Source organism: Bos javanicus, chromosome 1 (assembly GCF_032452875.1).
Source record: "Bos javanicus breed banteng chromosome 1, ARS-OSU_banteng_1.0, whole genome shotgun sequence".
Classification (NCBI taxonomy): Eukaryota; Metazoa; Chordata; class Mammalia; order Artiodactyla; family Bovidae; genus Bos; species Bos javanicus.
Window position 1 is genome coordinate 25,243,771 of NC_083868.1, and position 17,945 is coordinate 25,261,715.

Below are 17,945 nucleotides of genomic sequence, written 5' to 3' on the forward strand. Positions count from 1 at the left end.
AAAAAAATAATACATAAAATGATTTCATTGAATAATTATACAGTCTCCACTCTCTCACTGATTGATTTCCACAGAAACACATAAGATACTATTGATTTAAGATATATCACATTTGCTTTTAAATTGTATAGATTTATTTATAACTTTTACCATCCAATTTGCCAAGCTTACAAGTTGCCATCCTTTCTCTACCTTTGGGAGACTATACATGGTTCAGATATTATATTCTAGGCCCAGTGCAATTAGACATCTGATGCAAATTTCTCACATTACCTGGTACCATTTGTCTGCTAATAATAAGGAAACCACCATTGTTTACAGTCTTTGTAGGAAGATTATGTAATGATAAAAGCAAGACTTACTATTTGCCATACATTCTTCTAAATGATTTTTGTATATATTAATTTCATTATTTTAAACCATATTGTCCCAGCATAATAACACTCCCATTTGAGGGATATGTCATAAGAAGTTAAAGTTGTTTCCTAAGACACACATTGATATGTGTGTCTTGACGCGACAGCACTTGACTTAGAATCTCTCCAACATGAAACCTGTATTTTAAACTAATGAACTCTAATTATGTGATTATGAATTGTTTATGGAATTCAGCTGCTTACAAATTTTACATTCTAGGTAAAATCTTAGGTAATTGGTTAGAATCACTGTATTATGAATGACTTTATAGGAATGCTATATACATTACTGTTGAGGGTAGCTTTTAGACCAGGTAGCTTTTAGACCAGTTTCATAACCCACATGTAAAATGTCCTGGTGGTTTGAAAATCTAAACTTGGACCAAGTCAAGGTTTCCTCCTTGGAAGCTGAAAATACAGATTTTACTTATAAATAGAATTAATTAGCAATTTTCAAAGGGAGGCGAACATGATACCTCTTTCTGTGTTTTCATCAAATAGGTGCTAATATTTGCTGTTAACACAAAACTAATTGCCACCTAGGGTGGGGAGTGCAAGTTGTCTCATCCTGTGACCACAGTGGCCCATCTGTTGTAAATTTCTGCTCAAGGACAATGCAGGAACTGGCTTGCAATTTGGGTTCTGGCCAGTGGTCAGCTAACAAGCTGGGGCATCCTTAGAAGAAGAAATGCCTTGAAGTCAGAGAAGCTCTGCTGTCCATTAACTGGCAGCTCCTGTGATGTGTGAGGGCAGAGCCAAGACCAGGCGCCAGTTTGCAGGGCAAAAGGATCTGCCTGACTGCCACCTGTCATTGGCATGTGAGTGCTGTCCCACCAGGAGCCACAGCAGGTGCGCTGCTTCCATCAAAGTGTGGCATGTTAGAGCATTCAGCTAGGCTGAGGTCGGGACCTTAGCCCAAACAGGAGGACACGGCCAGAGGCGTACCAGGAGGTAGTCATCACATCACGCCGTATCCCAAGGGTGGATATACTGGACACACTATTAGAGACACTCTTTCTCATCATACCTGGGCTGTTACTTTAATAAAATGTAAAAAGAAAAGAGTCTATAATTGACTTTATCAATACAGATCCTTGCCTTTAGAAGACAATTTGTGGTTAGAATTACTTAGATGAGTTAATCACTCCATGGGCTTTTCAAATTAAGATATATTTCTGGTTGTTTTTTGCTGCCATTGTTCTTATTCTTAGGAAACTGAATTGTAATGTGGAGCTGTAAGGTAAACTAGAATTTAGGAGATGAACATTCTTACCTTAGCTCTGTCATAATTCATCAAGTTATTTTAAGCAATGTATATTACGTGTATGAGTACCACAGTCCACATTTGCAAAATGTGTAGGTTGCCCTGGATGACCTCTGCAGAACTCTTATATTCTGAAATGGTCTGACTCCATGAATAGCAACAATGCAAAACAATTTGGGAAGTATGCTAATACTTTTATGTAGGAAAAATTCCCTAAGATTTGAAATGAATGAGCCTAAAAAAATATTAAAATCAATTTCATACCCATTATCAATGATGCCTACTTTTTATGTTTTGCATGTATCTTCTCAGATTTCTATGTATAAATGCACTTTTTTTAATCCAAATTTGTTTTTGACCCTGCCTGAATTCTTATCTACATAGTCTATTTAAAAACTTTATTTAAAGAGTTTATTAGACTTTATTTAAAAAGCCTAGTACTGATTTAAAAGAGTTGTTTTTAATTACATTTTCCTTTCTCATAAATATAATAATAATAAATTATATTTACTTACTGTTTATTCTATATCAGGCCTACTTTAGGCATTTTATGTTAATACACTTACCTTCGGGACATGATATAAATATTGTTATTCTCCCAATATTGCAAATGAGAAAAATGAGGCCTAATGAGGATCAAGGATTTCTGGCTCTAAAATCTATACTCTTGACCACTACTTTGGGGTACTGGATGGGAACAACTTTTGTCCATTTTCCATTGGGACTGAAGATTAGAAAAATAGAGCTTGGTAAATGCTTGAAGCATTTGGAAGTGTCACTTTCATTAGAGTCACAAAATATATCTGTACATAACAAAGATTTTATACTCTTCATTATAACTGGTACTCATAAGCAATAATTTCATTATATCAAATAAATAAATTTATCTTCAAAAAATTTACTGTTTTCTACCACCAATTGAAAGTTATAGCTATCTTTATTCTCATAAGAATATTTTAAATTAATATACCCATGTTCTTCTGAACAATGTATCTAGGGAAAAATTTAGTAACAAGAAGCACATCAGAAGCTAAAGAAACGCTTGCCAGGTGAATTAAATAGCATGAGTAAAGAATAAATACTAGAACTATGAATTTTTCTTGGGCATGAAAATAACTCATCTTTGCATTCTTGCTGCTAAGTCACTTCAGTCGTGTCCGATTCTGTGCGACCCCATAGATGACAGCCCACCAGGCTCCCCCATTCCTGGGATTCTCCAGGCAGTAACACTGGAGTGGGTTGCCATTTCCTTCTCCAATGCATGAAAGTGAAAAGTGAAAGTAAAGTCGCTCAGTCGTGTCCGACCCTCAGCGACCCCATGGATTGCAGCCTTCCATGCTCCTCCGTCCATGGGATTTTCCAGGCAAGAGTACTGGAGTGGGGTGCCATTGCCTTCTCCGTTGCATTCTTAGGCCACTTTTGAATTTACCAAGAGTATTTTTGAATATTTTCTTGATAATATTTGATTATCAACAGTTTCATGGGCAGTTATGAATTGAAAGGCTGAACTGTGTTCCAGATTTTATATTTCCTACAAACATACATGTTTGTAGGAAAGCATATATAAACACATGTTTATATATCTATATATATGCATGTGTGCTCAGGTACTTAATTGTGTCCAACTCTTTGCAGCCCTATGACTGCAGCCCACCAGGCTCCTCTGTCCATGGGATTCTAAAGACGAGAATACTGGAGTGGGTTGCCATGCTCCAGGAGATCTTCCCAACCCAGGGGTCAAACCTGCATCTCTACATTGCAGGCAGATTCTTTACCTTTGAGCCACCAGGGAATCCCATATATATATATTTTACTTCTTATAATTGTCCCTTTGGGAAGGTTGCTGCTTGACCTAGATATTCAAGTTAACTGGTATGAATTGAAAGAGAAAAGGGAAAAAAATAATAAATTGAAACCCAGTATTACAGTGACAAGATAAATGAGGATTATGTCTTTGTTAGCGTGTGAAAAAGATACAGCTGCCAAGGATAAGTGATAAAAGAATGCTTCCAAAGCATATAAGAATCTACTCTACCACAAAAGAAGCAATTCCTAGTGAAATCTATTTTAGTTGGTATTTAGTATTAACTCATTGGAGCTTCATCCTAAAAAACCATATTTAGGTAGGGGGAGCTGTGATTGGGACACAGTGAGCCTTTCCCAGTAAATTAATGTACTTGAAGTTTCTTCTTAGAAGGTGATTGACCAATCATGTAGATCTATGGAATAGCCTTGTGACAAAATCTCAGTGCAGAAATTTTGCTATTCTTATGAGCATAACTGTGCAGAGGTTATTATATCTTTAAACTCATTTCATCATATATAGGCATTTGTCATCTTTATAAGGAATATCTGAATATTCTGTGTTGCTACAATTCATACAACATATAATATTTGTTATAAAAACTTCAATAGAAACTATAAATAATCCATTTATTAACTCATATTTTCTGATAATTATGTCCAAATATTTATAACACATTTAACAGAAACAAAAATGTCAATCAGGACTTTTACCTTTATTTGAAAGATTTCATAAAGAGTGTGAAAGAAAATACTTTGAACATAGTTTATACTAAGATATCAATTACCTCAAAGGAATAATGAAAATCTTCAAGGTAGACTAATAAAATATTATATTTCCATGAATTATTTCAAAAGTAACCATAGAGATTAATCAAACATTTCTAGTGTTGAGACCTAACATAAGAAAACAAGTTTGCTTTCAAGAATTTGAGAAGGAAGGTAAGAACTTTAGAGGAATGTATGAGATATTAAAAAAACATTAATTATTAAATAAGGAAAATTATATACAGACTATGATGTACAAGACTCTTTAGGGTTTCAGAAAATAAAAGCTTCTCTGTTCCCATGTGACACTAGAGATGGCTCTGAAAGGAAGAATAGAATTTCTATAAGTGGAAAGAAGACTATTCCAAGAGATGGACACAAGATGAAAAAGCTTTGGTGGTGGAAGTATAGGCCAACAATTAGTGATTCGGTTTCCCTGGAGCGTCATGGAGTGGCACTTAAGGCTAGTAAGGTTAGTTGAGGCTTTATTATGAAAGCTTCTAATTCCAACTGAAGTGTTTGTACTAAACACATTGTGAAATGGGGATTCACTCAGCACAGTGAATAGACATATCTCCTTGTATCTATGCTTAGAAAATTGATATTTACATTTATATATAGTGTAACTTGGAGTAGAGAAAGTTTGGGCATAGGCCTCTTGGGTAGGAAGTAGTTAAAAAGGTAGTTTATTGGGTACATTGGGGTATTTCTTGTGAATACACAAACATGGATATTAGTGCAAGTGGCCGTACAAAAAAAAGTATTGCTTTTTAAAATTAGGAATTGATACTATATCAGGGTTCATAGGATAAAAAGAAGTTAAAAGTAATACTAAAATTTACACCATTGGGTGCCTGGATGAATAATAAGTCAAAAGATTTAATCTAAATACTTTTAATCATATATAATAGCATATGTAACTGAATTCAAGTTACATACTTGTGAGATCCAAGAGTATTTTTTCTCTGAGTTAAGGAGAAAAAGAAATTGCCAAATCAATTATGACATGTCATCTCTAGTGCATCACTTTTACAGCACAATCTTTTAGGATTTTAAATAACTCAGCTAAATTCCATCACCTCCACTAGCTCTGTTCATAGTAATGCTGGTAGATGGTTTCTAATTTCAGAGATTTAAAATATGAAAGATGTATGTCTTAAAATTGATTATGGGAGTAAAAGTTAATGTTTACAGATGCTTTACATGCAACTAACTGAACAATCACAATTGCCTCATGAAAGAGGTATTTTTATACTGAGTTTATTTTACAGTTGAGGAATCTGTGGAGCAAATTTCAGTGGCCACAGAGATATTTAAATTCAATCACTTTAGCCCTAAAGTCCACTCCCTGTAACTACTATACTAAAATGATTTATTTTTAAAGAAAATTATATTAAGATAACAAGAAGTATAATTTTTGAGGTATCACCCCATGTTAGGTTGTTATACATTGTTACACATAATGCATCTTTCCAACAATCTTGAAGTATGGATCTCCTTTTTTCACAAAGGAGGACGCTAAAGCTTGTAGCCGATGAACTACACGCTTAGGTCACAGGACCCACAGTTGGCAGAGCTGGAGTCCACCCTCAGTCTCTCTGATGTCATTATTGTAATTGTTTTTATTTCTCCTGGACTTCCCAGCTCCCTTCGCATGTTTATCTCTACCTCATCTCCAGTATCCAGCCCTACATCTAACATGTGGGGCTCACCAAATACCCGTTCATCATAGTACAGTACTTCTCAGTTGGGACAATTTATCCTTCTTTCTTTCTCAGAGGGACATTTGACAGTGTCTGAAGGCACTTTTGGTTGGACATGTGAGGGATTAGGTGCTACCGTCAGCTAGTTGGGAGAGGCTTCCATGGTGGCTCAGCTGGTAAAGAATCTGCTTGTAACACAGGAGACCCTGGTTCGATCCCTGGGCCAGGAAGATCCCCTGGAGAAGAAAATGGCAACCCACTGTGGTATTCTTGCCTGAGAAATCCCATGAACAGAGGACCCTGGCAGGCTACAGTCCATGGGGTCACAAAGAGTAAAACACGATTTAGCGACTAAGCCACCACCACCACCACCACTAAGAATGCTGCTAAACATCCTGTTATTATGCACAGCAAAGAAAAATCTGCCCAAAATGTTGGTAGTGCTGAGGCTGAGAAACTTGATTTAGTGGAGAAGATGAATCTGGGCATAGCTCATCTCGATGCTATTTTATATGATTTTGTCAGGACAAAAATAATAGAATATAGTTCAAAGAAATAGATTCCAAAGATAATAGTCTTTTCTTACTGCCTTAACTATGAAGCTTACACCAGTGAGATGGACAGCAGATACCATGATTGGATTTGACATAAGCATGTCATTTCTGAGCACAGGAAGACACTTCAGTTCACTAATGACTTGAATGCGTGTATAGTTTTACATATTTTCTAGAATATACGAGTCAGGGAATTTTTCTTTATATTTTTCCTCATTAAATACTTGCTGAATTGGTAAAACTAGTTTAGGAGCTTAATTAGAAAAATGTCTGAACCTTCATTTTCTTTAGATCTACCAAACGGCAAGTTTTGTGACACATTTGATGATAAGTGCTCCTATGTCATTAAGTTGAATTTCTAAATCATTCCATATTCACATTTCACAAGGAGGTTTCTGTTGGCAGAAGGCAAGAAGAGAAAGCCTTTCTAACCTTCCATAACACTGCCCAAAATGAACATCTCTCTGATGATGTAGAAATCTTTCCTGTGCCTGCTGCTGCTGCTTGCTGCTAAGTCGTTCAGTCGTGTCCGACTCTGTGCAACCCCATCGACGGCAGCCCACCAGGCTCTGCCGTCCCTGGGATTCTCCAGGCAAGAACACTGGAGTGGGTTGCCATTTCCTTCTCCAATGCATGAAAAGGAAAAGTGAAAGTGAAGTCGCTCAGTCGTGTCCGACCCTTAGCGACCCCATGGACTGCAGCCTATCAGGCTCCTCTGTCCATGGGAGTTTCCAGGCAAGAGTACTGGAGGGGGGTGCCATTGCCTTCTCCTGTGCCTAGTGAATACCAATGAAGGAACATGTTCATACTGCAAGGACACTAAGTAGATGGCAAATTTGAAAGTCTGTTTTATCCCAAATTGCAGTCCTTACTGCAGAGAGTTCATTCCCAACTCAGAAGGGTGCAAGAAGAGCAGGAACTGCTCATCAAAAAGTCTGGTCTGAGCTGTGACTTCTGTGGACTCTGTTTGGATTTAATCTCTAAAATCCTTTTCTAAACGTACATGAAGTTAAGATTAGTTTCTAACCAAACACACAACTGTGAGGTATACCAATTTTCCAAATCTGATGTTGCAGTTTCCAGTCCTATTGTAAAACCAAATTGTCTTAAGTGCATTTATGCCAATAAAATAATTATTTTCAAATTGAAGGATAATTTAACCAGCTTCACGAATCCATTTGTTCCAACGTGGTGTCATTAATTGTGATATATTTGCACTTTTTACTCTGAAGATTTCTGTTCTAATTAGTTAAAATAATACCTGCAAATATTAAAAAAGTGTTTAAAAGCAATGCACTTAAGGTGTTGCAGATATTATTTTAATAGTCTGCTAATGGTTAGTGAAAATTACCACAATAATACTTGAGTATTAAGGATAATCTTGAAAATAATTCAACATTCCTTTCTGATATTATGAACCAAATAATAGTCCAAATGTCTCTAGAATGGTTTGAACTTAATTTTATGAGTGTGGAAAGACGAATACATGATTTGATAGCATATAGGTACATATCTTTACATATGTATACTATTATGCATGAATATGCTAAGTCACTTCAGGAGTGTCCGACTCTTTGCAGCTCTGTAGACCATAGCCCACCAGACTCCTCTGTCCATGGGATTCTCCAGGCATGTATACTAAAATGGGTTGCCATGCCTTCCTCCAGGGGATCTTCCCAACCCAGCAATCAAACCCATGTCTCTTAGGTCTCCTGCATTGGCAGGAGGGTTCTTTACTACTAGTGCAACCTGGGAAGCCCAATATCAATACATAATAGAGGTTATCCTAGGCAAATACAACCAAAAGGCAGTGGGACAATGAAAGTGTTGATATGAATGAGTACTAGATATGGAGGAAGAGTTTCAGTTTGTAAACTAATTAATAGAGTAGGAATCATATAAAATTTTAACAGAATCAGATATCTGAACTTCAGATTTCAAAGGCAGAGCCATTCCAATTGAGGACAGATTCCAAAATCTTGCTGTGAGACAATGGCAAAGGGAGATGGAGACAATATCTCTGAAGGGCAGACATGAGAGAAGTGATGGGCAGTTGTGGAAACTTTTACATGACATATTGGGCATTTTCCATATGCCAGGTTCAGGTCTCAACACTCTGAATGTATTAACTCATTTAATCCTTACAACAGCCCTTAGGAAGCAGGTCCTGATTAAATGCCATGTTTGTCAACTAGAAATTCTAAAGATTCCATTTGAAAACTGGATAACAGGATTGCTGTCCAATAGGAGAGGGCTTTTTGTTTTGCTTAAAAAATTTTTTTTTGCTTGTTTTGAGGATATGTAACTCTTTCCAAAAAAAGAAAAATTATGTTTTTAGTAACTCAGGCTCTGGGTAATCATTTGGAATGGCTGGAAGATATTCTCACTTTCTCTCTTCCTCAGACCCACAGGAGAAAGCTAGATTTCCATTAATGCATGGAGGTGAAGGTGAAAATCTGAGAAAGATAGAATATAAGAAAGTCTTACCAGTCAGCAAACAGGTAGTTCAGAAAGCACACTGAAAAATTTTGCGAAGAGGACCACAGAAAAAAAATTGTGAGGGGTTATATCAGGAGACAAAACTCACTGCAGAGGAGGTAAAAATGAGAGAATAAGATGACAGGAAAATATGGAAACTTGGGTGGAGACCAAGGATATCAGGCTGTGAATTTCACGTGTCCACAGGTTTGCCAAGAGAATTAATTGTGAGTCTTCAAGGTCTGCCACAGGTGAAGATGGAAGAGATAGGAACACTCAACAGACAGCCACAGCTTCAGTGATTCAAACTTGGAGGACTTTTAGTTTGGGGTGAGCAGGGTGTTTTGGCCTTTGTGGAAGGACTCAGCTGTGGTTTGGTTTAATTGCCCCGTCTCCAGACTGGGGCTCTGGTTCCAAGATGGTCAATGTCTGGGATCCCTGGCAGTCATTCAAGGCCTTGTTGTTTGGGCCAAGTTATCCTATGGTCTGAAATGTGCTTTGTGTTAAGTCAACTGTTGTTATATTCTTATGGGTATTTTAGATGTCTTTTTTTGTCTGCTTCTTTCCTCTTAGCTTTTTAGTTAGAAAACACTGGGATGACCCAGAGGGATGGTATGGGGAGGGAGGTGGCGGGGGCAGTTCAGGATGGGGAACATGTGTACACCCGTGGCGGATGCATGTTGATGTATGGCAAAACCAATACAATATTGTAAAGTAAAAATAAATAAATACATAAATAAAAGAAAAAAAAAAAACGCTGAAACTTCTTGTCTCTAAAGAGAGACTATAAGAGGTGTTTTCCACTGGTGGGTCAAGTTCACAAGGGTGGAGCCAGCTTGCATTAAGATGAAGATGACAAGGATAGCATTTATGGAAAGCAAAAAATAAAAGGATAAAATATTGTTTGGTTAATGAAGACAGAGTCAGAGTGGCGTCGTGTTTCAAGTTTCGTTTTAGCTTTCAGTATAAGCTTCCAGAAGAGAACAGCAAGTTCTGCTGGGGGACTACTTTTCTCTACAATTTCCCAACAAGTCTAATCTGAAAATCTTGTTTTCTTTCCTTCCTCAATGAATGTTATGTGAATTGTAATTTTTAAGAGATATCTGTTCTTCATACTGCTCTTAAGTGCTTTGCTCAGTCTTCCTTACAAAACCTGAAAGAATCAAGTTTCATTCATCCAAACTGTAAATATTAGCCTGCATTGTAATTGTAGATAAAAAGGAGAGTGACCCTCATAGGCTGTCACGTACAGACAACTTCACTTGATATCCCTTTGCCAGCAAAATAATGGCTTATTGTGTTCATTTCAGGGTTCCGGCTCTCAATTGTGATTTAAAAGCTTGACTTTAGGACACACTTTAAATATTATAGATTAAGAAACTATCACCTGGGATCTAGGCTACCAAGAAGTGCTTATGTTAGTTTTAATAACAGTTTCAAGTATAGTCTGTGGAAGGATTTTCTTTGAAAAATTGTGAGCAGAGAGATCATGTTAGGAAAATTGAAACACTTTTCCTTTTTTTCAACTGTCAAGTGTGAAAGAAGCAAAAGATTTAAATTTCTCCGAGAAGGTTTATGTTGTATAAAAGAATGCTTTGAGAAGTTGTGAGATTCTGCTATGTACTCTTTTTGAGCAATTGAAACATATCAGTGGGTTCTAACTGGCTGCATCTCCATGCTCACTGTAATCTGTATAGTGGTATTGACCAGTTGATCGGTATGACTCTAATTATTAGTAAATGATTCCATTAGATTAGTGAGTGATTTTTTATCATAAAAATTCTTTTGTTGAAAACAAGGCAATAGACTTTATCTTAACAAGGCAATAACAGCATCATATTAAAGCTGCATAGTTAAATGTTCATTGAATTTGGAATAACAGAATGCCTATTGTTGCAGACGTTTCTTTATTTTCTGAAAGAATCTGAAAGGTGTGAGGTGACCTTCAGCTCTTTTGATTGAGTGCAAGTACTTTGAAAATTGAAAACAAACTTTTCAAGTCTCCCTAAAAGGAAAGAAACATTTACTTCTGTAGACATTAAGTATTTCCTTGTTCAATTCATAATTTTTACAATTGGCCAACTTAATGATTAATAAAGCAGATATGTAACAAAATTTTAAGTGCTGATTCAGAACACTCATTCTAGAACTGAAGCCAGACATCTTATAACAAGGAGCAGTAGGTGATTTCAAAAACTAAAAATGCTGAGGAAATAAATTTCCTTCATGAAAAACAAAGGTGTTTTTGAGATGAGAACAGTCATTCAGGAAGTTTTATTAGTGCAGAGCCCTCACGTAATTCACACAAGGCAATGAGATCCAAGGACTTGAACATAGTAGAATTCCAGTGTGTAATAGAAAATGTAGTGTATTTCCTTTTGTCTTTTCTCTTCCCAAATTCTGTAGCCCATTGTGGAAGATTTGGAGGAGGTGGTCCCTATATTATCTTAATTATATTCATAAAACTCAGAAAATCATTAGAAGTTCCTACTCTAGAAGCCTAAGGTACATTGGGGATTGCAAAGTATGAGAAATGCATAACATGTAGTTATGTTGTCAAATATTGCCAGTTTTCAAAGTCCTTTTTTGGTATTTTCACAGTAAATTTAAATTTATAGGAAATCTTCCCACTGGTTGTGAGAGAAGGTTTCTTTAGCAAGAAGAAATAAGATAGACACTTTCATTTAAATTTGGAAGTGACTTTAGAATACTTTAAGAAGGTACTTCGTTTATTAAAAATCAATAATATTTTCTCTTTTGACGCACTTTTAAGAATATTCATTCAATGTAAGATCCCACACAAACATAACATTGCATACAGACTGTTGTTTTCAGTATTAAAATAAATTGATTTTGCTTTGTTTATTATTTAGCAGAACAGATGGTAGTGGTTTGACACAATTCAGTTCTCTTTTTCTCTTGTTGTTTTCTTTTGGGGAAAAGAAAAAAACAGCACAAAAACCAGAGCTGCTTTTCCTACTTTGTCACAGCTGGTTACCAATCAATCTCAATTCATGGTGCAGTGATGATAGCACATGATGTCCAGGGGCCAGATATGATTGGGTTACATTTTTCAGCAATGTTCATATCAGGAAAAGAGAAAGAAAGATATCTTTATAGCGGGGACTGTCAGCACATGATTGGACCACTGTCATTAATCAAACCTGGCAACAATGACTGCATTTATACAGTTCTGAGACTGGCATATTTCACAATCAGAATCACCGAATTTCTGTTAGGATTTCCTCAACCAGTAAAGTTGTTTCATGGTTGTTTTTTCCTTATTTTTAATTAAAGTCAGAAAATACCTCCTGCATGTTGATCATATCTGAAAACTAGCTCTTTTATACCAAAGTATGCTCTGGTTACTACAGATTTATTCTCCACTATGTAAAGAAGGGGCTTCCCAGGTGGCTCTGTGGTAAAAAAAAAAGAAAAAAAATTTCCAATGCAGGAGATGGAGGAGACACGGGTTTGATCCTTGGGTTGGGAAGGTGCTCTGGAGAAGGAAATGGCAACCTGCTCCTGCAATCTTGCCTGGGAAACCCATGGACAGAGGAGCCTAGCGGGCTACAGTCGATGGGGTTGCAAAAGAGTCAGATATGACTTAGCGACACAACAACAGCAATAAGAGCTAATCAGAAAATTGTAGCTACATTAGATTGTTTAATAAAACAATAATTTTAAACTGTATATATTTTGGGAAACACACTTGTGAACCTTCTATGATTACAGTTGGTTTTAGAGTAATACTGAGAAAAAAATATTGGTAAAAGTTACTTTCTGTATTGGTTTTGCCATGTATCAAAATGAATCCACCACAGGTATACCTGTGGTGGATTCATTTTGATACATGGCAAAACCAATACAATATTGTAAAGTTAAAAAATAAAATTAAAATTAAAAAAAAGAAAAGGGAAAAAAATAAAAACAAAAAACAGTACATAAAAAAAAAAGTTACTTTCTGAAGTTTTTGAGATACAGAGTTTGATGTAGAAATACACACCTGCCCAAAGCATATGCACTGCTACTGCTGCTGCTGCTGCTAAGTCACTTCAGTCGTGTCCGACTCTGTGAGACCCCATAGACGGCAGCCCACCAGGCTCCCCCGTCCCTGGGATTCTGGCAAGAACACTGGAGTGGGTTGCCATTTCCTTCTCCAATGCATGAAAGTGAAAAGTGAAAGTTAAGGCACTCAGTCATGTCCGACTCTACCACATGCACACAGAGCAGTAAACATACACATCAAATGAGAAAGAGTGTTGCTTTGTGTTAGAAAAATGAATGGACACTCATGCACAGGACATCGATTTCAATCTATTTATAACTCAAGACCACAATCTCAGTATCTTCTTTTATAAAATGGTGTTTGGAAATAGGCATTTTCTTTAAGTCATTTATTGTTGTGAAATCTTATATGAATCTCCGCTGTAAACTGTTAAGATCTCATTAAATACAAGGATCTGTTATTTATAATCATTTATATTAGTAATATTTGCTCTCTAGGGAAAATTAATATTTCCCAGTTATCCAATCAAATACTGTAAAGCATCAATGAGATTAGTATTACCAGAAAGAAATAAAAGAAATAAGGTCACAGTTATTGGACCTGTGGAAATATTTGACATCTAATTGCTTGTGAAACATGTACTTTTAGGAGGCAAATTATGTCTCGGAGACATCATGACCTGTTAGAGAAAGCAGAGATTGGTAGTAGATAGTCATGACAATTTTCCCCCTGACTATAATTGTCTCGACGTGTGTGGCCTTAGGAAAGGAACTTTATCATATTTTGCCTCAGATTGCCTAAATGTAAAAGTAGCAATGAGCTAAATGTTTACCTCTTTCTGGGTTTTGAAGCTACTTACACATAATTTCTTTAAAACCAACCCTCATATATCTTAAATTTTTGGAGGTAAGAGCTGATTTGATCACAACTATACGTTGGTCATTTCTCTGACCTGAGACGCATCTTACTGTGATTTCTCTGACCTGAGACGCATCTTACTGTGGAAATTGACCAAGGTACCGTGGCATGCTTCAGTCTCCTGGATGGTGGGTATTGTCAGGGCTCAGGCTGCAGACTGGCACATTGTTTCAGTCATGCTGGAAGGAGCAGCACTGTCTCCAGTTGTACAGTTGAATTAGATCCCCATAGGCACTTTTATGAAGATGAAAAAGTGTGTACTTTGAAGGAAGACAGACCTTAAAATCCAAATTTCTATGTAAAAGTGTCAAAATTTTAAATACCAGTTATTTCAATAATTTTAAAACAGTAGCAGACCGAAACACACATACACACACAACTTGCTTTCATACAGATTTCAGTCCACAAATGAGCACATTGCAATTAGGATTTTACAGTATCTAGTATAAATTTCTGTATTCATACCATGAGGCTTGAAATTCTAGTAACAACTCAATTTTGTGGGAGCAGCTGCCATTTGGGTAGTATATCCTTTTAATTTCCCTCTATAGAATCATTTATCATGACTTTTTAAAAAATGAATCTTTATACTTTCTCTTTGTTGAAAGTTGTAACCACTGTAATATAGTTGATGAAGAATGTGCCAGGAGAGCTAGTATTTAATACGGTCTAAACTTTTGCTACCAATGAATTCCTAGACTCTGAATAGTAAAGTGTTATTTTTATAATCTTAAAATGAGGACATTATACTAGACACAATAACTTTTCAAATTTTCCCTGTGTCTCAGAATTTATAATCTGCTGGTTTCTAGGAATAACCAGGATCCATGTATTCTCTTATTTTTCATAATTAAACATCCTTTCCCCCTCTTATCCTAAAAGTATTTTATTTAAGCTTTAAGAATCTTTAATATTAATATTTGGGGATTTTTGTAAGTATTTCCATGTTCACAGATTCATATTCTTCATGGTTTTCTAGACTTAAATAGTATTTTTTGAAGTTATTATTTTTACACATGAAGAGTTTACACATGAAAAACTGTCACCTTTTCAATTTTTATGTCTGTAATTCCTTTCTTGATATGTAGGGAGTAAAACTGAACATTATATTCCAGGTTCCATTATACCATATTTTATAAAAGTGTAAAAATAAGCTATGTAATTTCTCGTTGAAGTTTATATGCCTAAATTGTCTAATTTTCTAAATAGGATATAGTACCTTTATTCCTCACCTACCAAAATTATAAGAATATATTAAAAAGTATATTTAAGAACACCATGCAAATATATTTTATTGTCATTATTTTAATAATGTAATTAAAACCACTCTAGTTGCTGAAATAATTTTAATATACTCAAAAGAATTGAACAAAGCACAAAACTTGACTTGGTTCTCCTGTAGTCCTCACATTTGTTTAAAATAGTCTCCTAGAATTATTTATTTTGGTGCAGAGAGTTTTGTTTTTCATGTTACTAATTTACATACAGAAATTTATAATGATAATATGTAACTCAAATGTCTAGATTCCTGGTCAGGATTTGCTGACTCCTTTATTTTAACTCCATCTCCATGGTAGCATTTATGTATTCAGTTTTCTGAGGGTTAACATTTATAATATTTTGTTTGAGTTAACCTACACTTCAGAACTAATTGCTGATATATAAAATTAATAGCATTACTTTGTTCCTTGATATAATACAGTTCTGTATTTCGTGTTAATTTACCTTTTAGTTTACTAATAACCATGAAAGAACTACTGAAGAATTGTAAGCATTTGTTGGATGGTTCATGATACACCCAATAAGCATTCATTGAGCATATCCAAGATGTCAGGTGCTATTTGCTGGGCTTCGGGGTATATGGTATGGAACAAGAGAGAACCAGTTATTGTTCTCAGGGAGCATACGTGCTCCTGAAAACTAGGAAGACAATAAACAAGCAAGCAAATGCTTGATAGAGGTATATTCTGTGAAGATAAAAAGTATTCAGTGTAACGAAAATATGAAAACAAAGAATAAAAACAACTAAAAATAATTTGAGAAAGTAACTGATGAGCAGAGAACTACTTTACATTGTTTGGACAGGAAGACATCTTTGAGTGGATATCTGGGCTATCTTGAAAGTCAAGAATGATCAGCAATGAACACTGCAGGGGAAGGGCATTCCCTGAAATTATAAGAGAAGTACAGAGAGACAGTGATAATTAGGTAGTTATGTTCAGCAAAGGGAAGAAGGCCACATGGTTAGAAGAAAGTGAGCAAGAAGTTGGATACATCATCATCAGAAAGTCTCGAAAACCAGAGTCTGCTCTTAAACACTTGGTTATGCTCTTGGATGCTAAAAGCTCTATGTTGGGACTGTGGCTATAGCAGTGAGTGAAGCAGACAGGATCTCACCTTTATCAAAATTGGGTTTATCAAAATAGACAATACAAAATGTGAGCAAGTGCAAAATGATTGGTGTAGCAATCTTTTTTTTGTTTGTTTGCTCTCTGGGGGTTGGTGGTAGGTTTTTGTTTGTTTTGTTTTGAGGAGGAAATAATCATAGTTTTCTAGTGAGGTAATGGATAGCTTCAAACACGAGTGATGGATAATAAGGCTTCCCTCATGACTTGCTGCTAAGTCTCTTCAGTCATGTCCGACTCTGTGCGACCCCAGAGATGACAGCCCACCAGGCTCCCCCGTCCCTGGGATTCTCCAGGCAAGAACACTGGAGTGGGTTGCCATTTCCTTCTCCAATGCATGAAAGTGAAAAGTGAAAGTGAAGTTGCTCAGTCGTGTCTGACCTTTAGCTACCCCGTGGACTGCAGCCTACCAGGCTCCTCTGCCCATGGGATTTTCCAGGCAAGAGTACTGGAGTGGGGTGCCATTGCCTTCTCCACCCTCATGACTTATGACATTGTAAATCAGTGAAAGTTTAACCCAAAACATGCAGACAATAGACAGAACTTTTATTAGGCCCATGCCTCAACTTGAAAATCATGATAAACTGTTTTATTCTTTTAGCTGAAGCTGGAAGTAGAGAAAATCTAATTATAATACTCTTCATTGAAAGCCTAAAATGTTTCTTGGTCCTTAAAGCAATAGAAAGTCAGTTAGTTGTGATCATCTAGAACCAATTAAAGTAATATTTTGGAAGTATAGCTTTAACAGTGTGGTGTGTATGGGAAAGACAGTCAGTGTGATCACCTAGAAGCTATTGCAAAATTGTGTGTGTGAAATAACAAAGACCATCAGTGAAAATCAAGAATAAAAATCAGATATGAAAAGAATGTAAAGATACCTTCTTTATTTGAATAATTTCTTTGAATCTAATAAGAGTATATTCATATGCAACCTCTTAAAAATTCATGTTAAAATTTTTTAGAATTTTTTTCTGAACTAGTATGTCAGTGTACTTGTTAAAGAATAGAAGTGTGACAATGCTGCTGCTGCTGCTGCTGCTAAGTCGCTTCAGTCGTGTCCGACTCTGTGCGACCCCATAGACGGCAGCCCACCAGGCTCCCCCGTCCCTGGGATTCTCCAGGCAAGAACACTGGAGTGGGTTGCCATTGCCTTCTCCAAGTGTGACAATAAATGTTTGTTAAAGAGCTGAGGGTGTGCATTTCCAGAAATCACTCGAAGTCATGTTGATGTTTTAAATGTTAATGCCGCTAATTTAAAAAATTATTCTTAATTATTTTAGCCAAAGTCCCTTTGTCAGTTTGCCAACAAATAAGAGAATTTTCTTCTTTAATATATTTCAGCTCTATTATATTCACAGTGCCTAAAAATAAATCATATATTTGAAGGTAGTGTAACTTACAAAATATAACTCACCAAGAAACTGAAACACACACTAATATTATACTAAGATCTATCAGAAAAAGCCAAAGTATTAATAATGCTGTTGATGGTTTTGATGCAGAGTTGTATAGACACCTAAATTATACGTAATTGATAATCAAACAGCTAGAGATCAGATATGAAATTACTGATCCTATTAGCAATACCTTTAATCAAAGTAGTTATACTTGATGACTGAATGTTGTG

The 17,945-nt window shown here is 36.0% G+C and overlaps 1 protein-coding gene across 9 annotated transcripts in view; it reads left to right on the plus strand.

The window, feature by feature from the left end:
• The window catches only part of ROBO2 (roundabout guidance receptor 2), a 652,403-nt gene that overhangs the window by 488,642 nt on the left and 145,816 nt on the right, over window positions 1–17,945 (plus strand). The window lies entirely within an intron of this gene.